Raw genomic sequence first — 9,919 nt, forward strand, 5'->3', positions numbered from 1 at the left:
AAGGAAAACATACGGGGCAGAAATCCCCAGGCCCCATTCACCAGCCGTGCAGGACCTGAGGAAAACATCACGAAACTCTCTGAGCCTAACATTTGCTATTACATGAAGTATCTCAGGAGAAGGAATTTAAAATGTTGATGCTTTGCAGCACTCTCAGCAGTGTGCTTTATAAAATCTTAAAACTGAGTGTGGAGCTGGTGAGTAGCTTAGACCAGACAGAAGTAATACTCATCTATCGTGACCAGTCTCCTGAAACACACACACACACACACACACACACACACACACACAATTCTTGACACCCAATCATGTACATTTTTCAGGGTTCCATCCCCAGTCTTGTGTTTTTGTCTCACCACACACATTCTATTAGCTCTCAGTTTCATCCATATTATATCAATGTATATCTCTAGTAACTATTTAAGACTTAATCTTAACCTTGCCATACTTTTGAAAATTCAGTGTGACTTTTAAAAAGAATATTACTCGCAAACTTCTTTTCATTTTCAAATTTTCCAGTTGTATATTACAATGGAGAACATCTGGGATTGTCAGGATAATGGTGAATGTGACATGCAGTCAATTAAAAGTGAAGAAAATGATTGTTGGGTATTAGTATATATGCAAAACCACAAACCTTTAAATACACACACACACACACACACACACACACAACCTGGGAATGGGGGCAAATATATCAGATGATGAGGAAAATGTCAAACTGGCTTCTGATAAAGTATATTTAGCTCAAGAATGTGGGGACAAATGAAATGGGAGATCAATGGAATTTCTAATCTTGCAGCTGACAATGGGCCCAGGCTGAGTGGGCATTGGGTCTGGCATGGGTCCTTTAAGCTTTAGCCCCATGCCTGAAGCCTGGAGTCAGGAGCGCTTAACACCAGGCCACCAACACTCCTGAACTGTTCTTGGCCTCAGTTGAAATGTGTGCCCTAATCCATCCTAGGTTCCATCCTGTCTTGTGCTTAGTTTTCCTTATTTCTGACCTTGTGATTTATTTTTCTGTTTATAGCTTAGCTTCATCCATCAAACCTGATACATTGTACCATTTCACTGGCTCATAAACTTTTGCTTTCTCTTCCATTACTGGATTCCTCTTGGCCTTTTCTGCTTTAGATTCTCCTGATGAACAGGTGCCCACAGCTGCATCTTTCAATGCTTTCCTCCCAAGTAAGAGTTCTCCCTGCATCTTTACTCAGACACTGAGTGGATTCAAAATACAGAGAGATGAGGCAAAAGAGCAGAGGGGCTGATGGGCAGGATGTGTTGAGGATGGGAACACTATACTGTGGGCCAAGAAGGTTAGTTGCAGCTAAAAGAAAAAAGACTGTGATCTAAGAGTATTTTGAGAGTTAAGAACTAAGTCAAAGTAATGAGGGGGTCCAGTGTGTGGCTATGAGCAGCTCCATCAGAAAGGAGACAGACTCATTATGGCTGAAGTGGTTCAAGAGTTCAGTTTCTTGAAGTAATGTAATATTGATATCACTGAAGATAACCAAAAAGTTATTAGTTTCAAGTGTTGGAATGATTATAATAGAAAAATGATATTTAATAGCTTTCTACAACTCCAAAGAGGACATAAATTTAATTTGAGCTCAAGAGTGCACCTTTGAAAAAGAAGGGTACCTTTAACAAGAGAAAGTGAAAGTAAAGTCGCTCAGTCACGTCCGACTCTTAGAGACCCCATGGACTGCAGCCTACCAGGCTCCTCCATCCATGGGATTTTCCAGGCAAGAGTACTGGAGTGGGAACAACCTATTAAATCGGGTAAATAATTTTCTCTCTTAAAAACGTTTTTATTTAGTATGGTGTTATTTTGAATTTGCAGTATCTAGGATAACTTGGTACTTTAAATTCTTAAGTTGTTCTCTGGGAAACACATAAATGTTATTATATGAACCCCATATATTAGACAGTAATAATAATGATAATAATAATAATAGCAAAAACTTATGTAACACTGTATACCAGGCACTGTTGTTTTAGTCATTTTACAAATATGAATTTATTTAATCCTCAAAACAGTAATCTATGAGATAGATTCTATTAGTATCTCCATTTTCAGATGAGGAAATAGGCACAGAGATGGATTAAGTAATTTGCCCAGGATCAACCAGTTGGTTAGGTTTAAGAGCCAGAATTCAAACCCATACTGTCTTGTTTCAAAGTCTGTGCTCAACTAGTTAGATTTTACGTGACACAGCATTTTCTGGTTTCCTAGTAAAGTGTTTGGAGAAGGCAATGGCAGCCCACTCCAGTACTCTTGCCTGGAAAATCCCATGGACCGGGGAGCCTGGTGGGCTGCACTCCATGGGGTCTCGAAGAGTCGGACACGACTCAGCGACTTCACTTTCACTTTTCACTTTCATGCATTGGAGAAGGAAATGGCAACCCACTCCAGTGTTCTTGCCTGGAGAATCCCAGGGACGGGGGAGCCTGGTGGGCTGCCATCTACGGGGTCGCACAGAGTCGGACATGACTGAAGTGACTTAGCAGCAGCAGTAAAATGTTATGTGGGTTTCCTTTGAGATCTCTTCTGGCTCTAGAAGGTGATGTTCTTGTGATTTTGGTAAACTGAGGACACTCCATAAATCTTAAGGATAATGATAGCCCTAGGGTTAAGTAATATATTCCACAGGTCTTTAAGAGAAATGAAAAAAAAGAAGGAAGGAGAAAGGGAGAGAGAGAGAGAACAATGCATACCATTTCTGAAATCTTTCTAATATTGAAAAATTTTCAAAAAGTTTTCTAATTTCAAAATATAAAGATGATTATCAATAATGAAATTTTATATATCAACTCCTAGAACTCCTTTTATACAGCTATCTATGGGAGAATAATCTTATAGAAAATGTTTATTATTGTTATAGTTTTTATAAAAATATAGCTTTGTACTTTATCAGTACAAATGTTTACAAAACGGAAGTTTTTAAAGCAATGTTACACAAAAGGTAAAGTGTCACTATAGATGATATTGTGGTTATTGGTTATTGTTCGAAGACTACTCATTTTTTTTTGAACATCTAAATGGACTTTGAGAACATAAAATAAAGGGAAAACAATATGGAGACATAGGTAACACTGTGCCTTGTGTATAATAATGTATATATATACATGTGCTCAGTTGCTCGGTCGTGTCTGACTCTTTGCAACCTCATGGGCTATAGCCCACCAGGCTTCTTTGTCCATGGGCCTTTCCAGGCAAGAATTCTGGAGTGGGTTGCCATTTCCTCACCCAGGGGATATTCATGACTCAGGGATCAAACTCACACCAGCAGGCAGGTTCTTTACCATTAAGCCACTGGGGAGGCCCATGCAGATACATACACATACATATATATACACATACGTGTATATACGTGATCATAATGGAACACAAATTAAAAGAGATGGTAACCGTATAACAAAATGACATAGTAGAGAAGCTGGGATCAGTTGGGTTGAATGATGAATTAAAAGAAAAGCAGTGAAAATTGAAATTTGAGGTAATTTGTTGCTTCTAGTTAAAGGGTGGACTATTAGAAACTTGGAGAAGGAAATGGCAACCCACTCCAGTACTCTTGCCTGGAGAATCCTGTGGATGGAGGACCCTGGTGGGCTGCCGTCTATGGGGTTGCACAGAGTCAGACACAACTGAAGCGACTTACCATGCATGCATAGCATTAGAAACTATAAATTGTAGTTTTGAGCCAACAATTGAAACAACTGAACTAGATCTTTACAGGAAAAAAAAATAAAAAAGATTGCAACTTAAATACAAACACATGGCTTCCTTTCAAATTTCATTTCTCTGATACTTCATAGAATTAAACTTGTGGTTGTTGCCTAACTCTGGATGATGAAAGGATGATGAATCCTGAAATTATTCCCATTCCAGAATGAGTCAGTGACTGAAGCACACATGCATAACACAGTTATATTCCTCAAAATAAATACTTTTGAGTCCTCTGAGATCCAGAGGGCTAGTACAGTTTCCACTGAAGAAGGAAAAACAGGGCTGTAAAACAGGGTTCTGTTCTTACTCTGAGCAGTCTGGGTGGCACAGAGGACAGAGAGAGTGACCAAGCGGCTGATCACCATCCACTGCTCTTCCCTGGCACCTCTAAATAATGTGAATGAACTCATTTTATTTTTGTCTCTTTCCAGGATTTTCCAACTTGATAATAAGACACTTGTGTTGACAATAAAAAACTCTAACTTATATGACAAATAAATTAAAAGCTGATCCTTAGCTTTACAAAAAGATTTCTCCCTGTTTCTCTGGAACACTTATTTACTGTAGTTACTTCTGAAGTCTAATTACTTGACAAAAAGGCTTAGTGGTTAGATAAGATAAAGCTGAATTATTGTTATGACTGTATGGACTGAAAACAGTCAACAACAACAGAGATAGTGATAAAGCACCTGTGGATTTTAATGCAATCCGGTGCAGTCCATCGGGTCGCTAGAGTCGTACACAACTGAGCGACTTCACTTTCAGTTTTCACTTTCATGCATTGGAGAAGGAAATGGAAACCCACTCCAGTGTTCTTACCTGGAGAATCCCAGGGATGGGGAAGCCTGGTGGGCTGCCGTCTATGGGGGTCGCACAGAGTCGGACACGACTGAAGTGACTTAGCAGCAGCAGCAGCAGCAGTGGGGAAATGTGACTCTGCTGCTGCTGCTGCTAAGTCGCTTCAGTCGTGTCCGACTCTGTGCGACCCCATAGACGGCAGCCCACCAGGCTCCACCATCCCTGGGATTCTCCAGGCAAGAACACAGGAGTGGGTTTCCATTTCCTTCTCCAATGCATGAAAGTGAAAACTGAAAGTGAAATCGCTCAGTCGTGTCTAACTCCTAGCGACCCCATGGACTGCAGCCTACCAGGCTCCTCCATCCATGGGATTTGCCAGGCAAGAGTACTGGAGTGGGGTGCCATTGCCTTCTCCAAATGTGACTCTACTCATCAAAATTGCATATATATAGCTTTAAAAAAAAAACCCACCACTTAATAAAGTGAGATCTGCCTACACCTTACTTCAGTGGAATTAACTTCTTATGAATTAAGTAAGAAAATAAAATAATTATTATCTGAACATTATTTTATATTTATAGTTCCTGTTTGTGAAAGTTTACATGAAAAGCATTGACATGTTTTGAAACCATTTATAACACTGAACTTAGCTTTTAAAATTAACGGTGATGTGATTTTTGTTTTTTTTCTTTTAGCTTTTCCATGTTGCTGACTACCAAGTACATACACTTAGAAACACATACGCTGATATATTCAGATTTTGGGGGAATTGGGTCTTTGATAAACAAAAATTTCCTAAAATAAATTATTTTAGTATTATATTCATTTTAAGTCATATGTATGCCTGGAGCAATTTGGCAATTATTTATTTTTGAACAGCCAGACATATCTAAAGTGTTCAGTTAATCAGGCAACAGGATATATCCTGCATGCAATTAGAAAAATGCAGAAGACACAAACCTACTTGAAGGTCTGCCAAAAAGAACAGTGAAAAATGATGTGTCCAATGACAAAGTGATGGTGGAGGGCGGGGGACATGGGGCAGAAGTGCTGGGGAAGAGGGGAAGAGTTCATCTAGCACAGATGACAAGCAAACTTAGATGATTAGTAAAGTTAAAAAATAAACCAAGGATCATTTATTAAATTGTCAATAAATATGTGGATCAGGTCTCCTTTTCCATAATTTACCCTAAATTTGAGAGAAATATGAAATGAAAAATGAAAAGAAAAATAATAACCTGGGACAAAAAGACTTTATCAAGTTGTACTTTGAAATGTATTCCAAGTCGTGGGGGTGGAGTGGGGATGGAGTGATGATTGCATGAAGCTTTGCAGAATAAAATACAGTCAAGAGAGTAGGTTTCTACTTCTCTCTTTCTAAATCTTGTAAGTTACTAATTAATGTTCTGTGCCTCAGTTTTCTTATCTAGAACTTAAAAGTGTTAAGTCAAATGAGTCAGTGGGGCTCTTTGTGTTATCTATGTGACAACTTCCTTTTATCCTTTGTGACATTTTCAGAAGTACAGCCACTCTACCAGGAATTTGGATTACCTATTGCACTGCTCACCACCAGATTATTTTTACGCCATCATTTAGGCCCATGGAGTCCCAGGAGTCATTAAATATAGCCATGCCGTCATTTGTTATATCCAACGGACACAAATAACGCATTGAATTTGCTGACTCTCAACTCTTTTAAGAAAGCAAAATCTTTGTTCTTTACATTGACTGTCTGATTGTCACTGTTCTTTGTGCTTTTCTTGACTATAATGTACAAATAGAAAAATACTCAGGTTAGTTAAATTTGCAAAAGAAAGATTTCAGTGATTTGGAAAATAAATACTGTGAATATTTCACTCTGGAATTCATAGGTAGCACTTCACAGAGGAGTAATATTGTGGGACATATGTGAAATAATAAAAAAAAAATATATTTGGCCTGTTTCCCTGATTCCTGGCATAGTGCTCCTAAAACTCTTGGAATTTGATGGTGTCTTTGGTATGCGAGCTAATGAAGTAACTCCTGGCTTCATGTTGCTTGTGGGGGGGAAATATAGATAGTTTCAGGACAGGGTTTACATTCAGAAAAACCAATTGAGTAATTAGAGAATTGGAATATTCAGCTCTACTTTCTACTTTAAGAAAGGGGGAGAGGGATTAGGCATTGAATCCTATTACCAATGGCCATGATTCAGCCAATTTCCCCACATAATGAAATCTCAATTCTAAACAACAGCATGTAGTGAACTTCCAGGCTGGTGGACACGTTGATTGATGGTCAGCCCAGAGAGGGCATGGAAGTTCTGTGCACCATCTCCACACAAACACTTTACTCTATGAATCTCTTCCATTTGACTGTTCTTGAGCTGTAACCCAAGTTCGACGCTAAAGTGGGGTCAACCTGTGGGTTCTGCTCTAACTCTGGAAGTTAGTATGAGTATTGAAATGAATTGTTGTACACCCAGTTGCTATCAGAGAATTGGAGAACTGGTTGGTGTTAGAAAACATCAGTCATTTGGTATCAGGGAAGAAAACCAACAATATCATATCTTACACAGTCACATGAAAACCATCTACCTAGGGGAATTCCCTGGTGGTCCAGTGCAGGGGGTGTGGGTTTAACACCTGGTCGGGAGTTAAGATCCTACATGTCTCACAGCCAAAAAACACAAAACATAAAACAGAAACAATATTGTAACAAATGCAATAAAGACTTTAAAAAATGGCCCACATTTAAAAAAAACTTAAAAAAAAAGATTGAATAAATCAGTGTTCTCAAATAGCTATTCCTGAATCAGAAAAGTCTGAAGTTAACCACAGTCTGCAAAGGATGAAACTGTAATTTGAATGAGCAAGTGGTTGTTTGAGAAACAGGAAAAAACAAATTACAATTTAATTAAATTTCAAAGTGTAACTTGAATGCTTTGAAAAAGGAGGTGGAAAACAAAAAGGACAACGTATTGTCAATTAAGTACTGTTCCCCACAGACTGTTCAATCAGGAGTCTTGAAATTATACTGCCAGGCACTTATTAAGTTGCTGCCCTGGTCTATAAATTACTGAATTTAGACATGACTTTGAGCTAACAAATAAGTGTTACAAAATGGTCTCTTACCGCCCAGTTGCATGCGTGCATGAGGAAGAAAGAGAGGAGAGAGATGGAGAAAAGTGAGAGAAGAACCAAGTATCAATTCCCTGTTCCAAGGTTATCCGGGAGTCCAACCCCAAATTGTCTCATCGTAAGTAATATTTTACCAGAAAAATAAAAAAGAATACTGATGTGCAGAAGCTTTTCAATTGTGGTAAACGTGAGAGGCAAAATGCTTGACTAGCAGACAGCTATCCATGGTAAACAACAATAAATTATATATGAACTTTGTGGTCTTTTTACCCAAAAGTCAACTTGAAGAAAGAGAACCAACCCTCTCTCCCTCTGTAATCACTGAAGACTTGAGGCTCGCCTGACATTTTCTAAAGTGATGCTCTCTGTGATCATGAAACAGTGCCTCTCTATTTTTTAGGTGGTTACAGGCAGTTGTATCAAAGATGCCCAGTACTTCATGCAGAAACATTCATGCCAAACTCCAGACTACATTTTCCCCAAACAGCTGGCACTTTGCCATATTGTAGACATTTGAAATGCTGACTGACTTTAAAAAAAAAGGTCTAGTTGTTTGTTTATATATTAACAGTAAAAACGGTAAAAGAGTCAAAGATTAGGCAGAGAAGTAGAGAAATACTTAAGCATAGAATTCAAGACTTTCCCATTTTTGATCCAGTATTTTTGCTTCTAAAACTCAATGGTAATAGCTTCTAAAACTCAAAATAGGTGCTCTTTCATATTAAAATTCATGGCTCTGAAGGTAGCTGAGGTAAATATTTTACTCGTCCTTTGGCACTCTGTACATAAAATTTTAAAATAATTCAAACCAACACCAACATGTCAGTGAGCAAATAGAGCTTTGATAAAAATAAAATATCTTTCAGTTCAGCACCAGCTGGCTAAATTTAAACCCTGCATTATGTAATCTTAAAGTGTCCTTGCTTTTAGTTGGTGTCTTAATTTAAGAGAATCTGTTATAATGTCTCTTCCAAATCGCTTTAGTTTCTAACATTCTAAACATTTAAGGCACAACAGGACCAAATTAAGGTGTTCACAGGCAACTGAAGACAGAAAAAATTCATTTGAAACAGTATATAGGGCATGCTACTTTTAAAGTAAAATCTGTCTTCTCTCTTTAAGTTTGTAGTTACTATAATTAGGGCTGGCAGATCTGACTGGCTGTGCTTTTCTTAATTCTGGAAAACATGTAAGAACCTGATTCTTTAATCCTTACTCCAGTAATACTCCCAGAGGAGATGAAACTGTGGCTGGGGCAAGAAGTACAAAATCAAACTAAGGATGGATAAAGAATACATTTCATACATTTCCCTGAGTAAGCTGCAACAGTTGAGAATATTTTAAGTTCTCTTTTTCCCTCAGCAAATTTTAAGAAATATAGTTTAGAGTTTTAAACATATTCATTGTATAGATTATCAATTTATGCTCATAAAAGATGAACTAATTTTTTCAGTTTTCTCTTTTGGCTATAACCTGAAGTATAACTTCCACTCATGTCTGTTTATCAAATTTGGCTTATTATTCTTTAATACTAAAAATAAAAAAGGACTAACTATTGATCTATAAAGAGATTAATAGATGAAGCCCTAAATGTAATAATCTGAAGTAATGCTAAATATTGTCATAAAAACAAAATCTGACTGAATATTTCCTCTGCTAACAAGTACAGTTTGACCTGTGGTCTTCATTGATCTTAAGCAATCAGTAAGAACATATTACAGCTATGGAAGTAGACATTTATCAATGGCGACGTAACACATACCTTCTGCAATATTTAGACTTAACCCCAAGTTCGTGGAAATATCATATATCTTTACAGTTCTTCACAGACTAGTTTCCTCCTTTGTACAGCAAATTTCCCAGTCCCCTGAAAGCAATCGGTGGAGTGGAGGCCAGCTCCACTGAAGGGTCTATCAAGCAAGTAGATGGGACGGCTGAATTTATTTTAGCCCTGCGTCTAAAGGATGTAACTTAGCACCTATTTTTAGGAACTGAGCTCTGTATAGGTGGAGCCTGAGTCAACTACTCTTTTCAGAAGTGTGTCTCTGAGGGGACACTGCCTCGTAGTTCCTCAGTAATGTATGCATGGTATTAACACATGTGCAGTCAATCAAACCTCCTTCTGCAGCCAGGACCATCAAGCCAACTCTCCACTTCCGAACAAAGTCTAAAAAATAACCAGCACTGATGAGGGAAAGGACTGACAGTCTTTGAATTAGTTTCATTTGTTAAATTTCAACCTTTTAAGAGTCAGGAATCTGAAAATAAG

At 38.0% G+C, this 9,919-nt stretch overlaps 1 protein-coding gene across 1 annotated transcript in view; it reads right to left on the reverse strand.

The window, feature by feature from the left end:
* The window catches only part of LOC105002366 (xin actin-binding repeat-containing protein 2-like), a 78,820-nt gene extending 69,211 nt beyond the window's left edge, over window positions 1-9,609 (reverse strand). The window contains exon 1 of the mRNA XM_010858938.1: window positions 9,413-9,609. The gene's annotated coding sequence lies outside the window, so the exon portion shown is untranslated. The remainder of the gene's footprint in view (window positions 1-9,412) is intronic.
* Between the last annotated feature and the right edge of the window lie 310 nt (window positions 9,610-9,919).

This window comes from Bison bison, unplaced genomic scaffold (assembly GCF_000754665.1).
Source record: "Bison bison bison isolate TAMUID 2011002044 unplaced genomic scaffold, Bison_UMD1.0 scf7180017864452, whole genome shotgun sequence".
Lineage (NCBI taxonomy): Eukaryota > Metazoa > Chordata > Mammalia > Artiodactyla > Bovidae > Bison > Bison bison.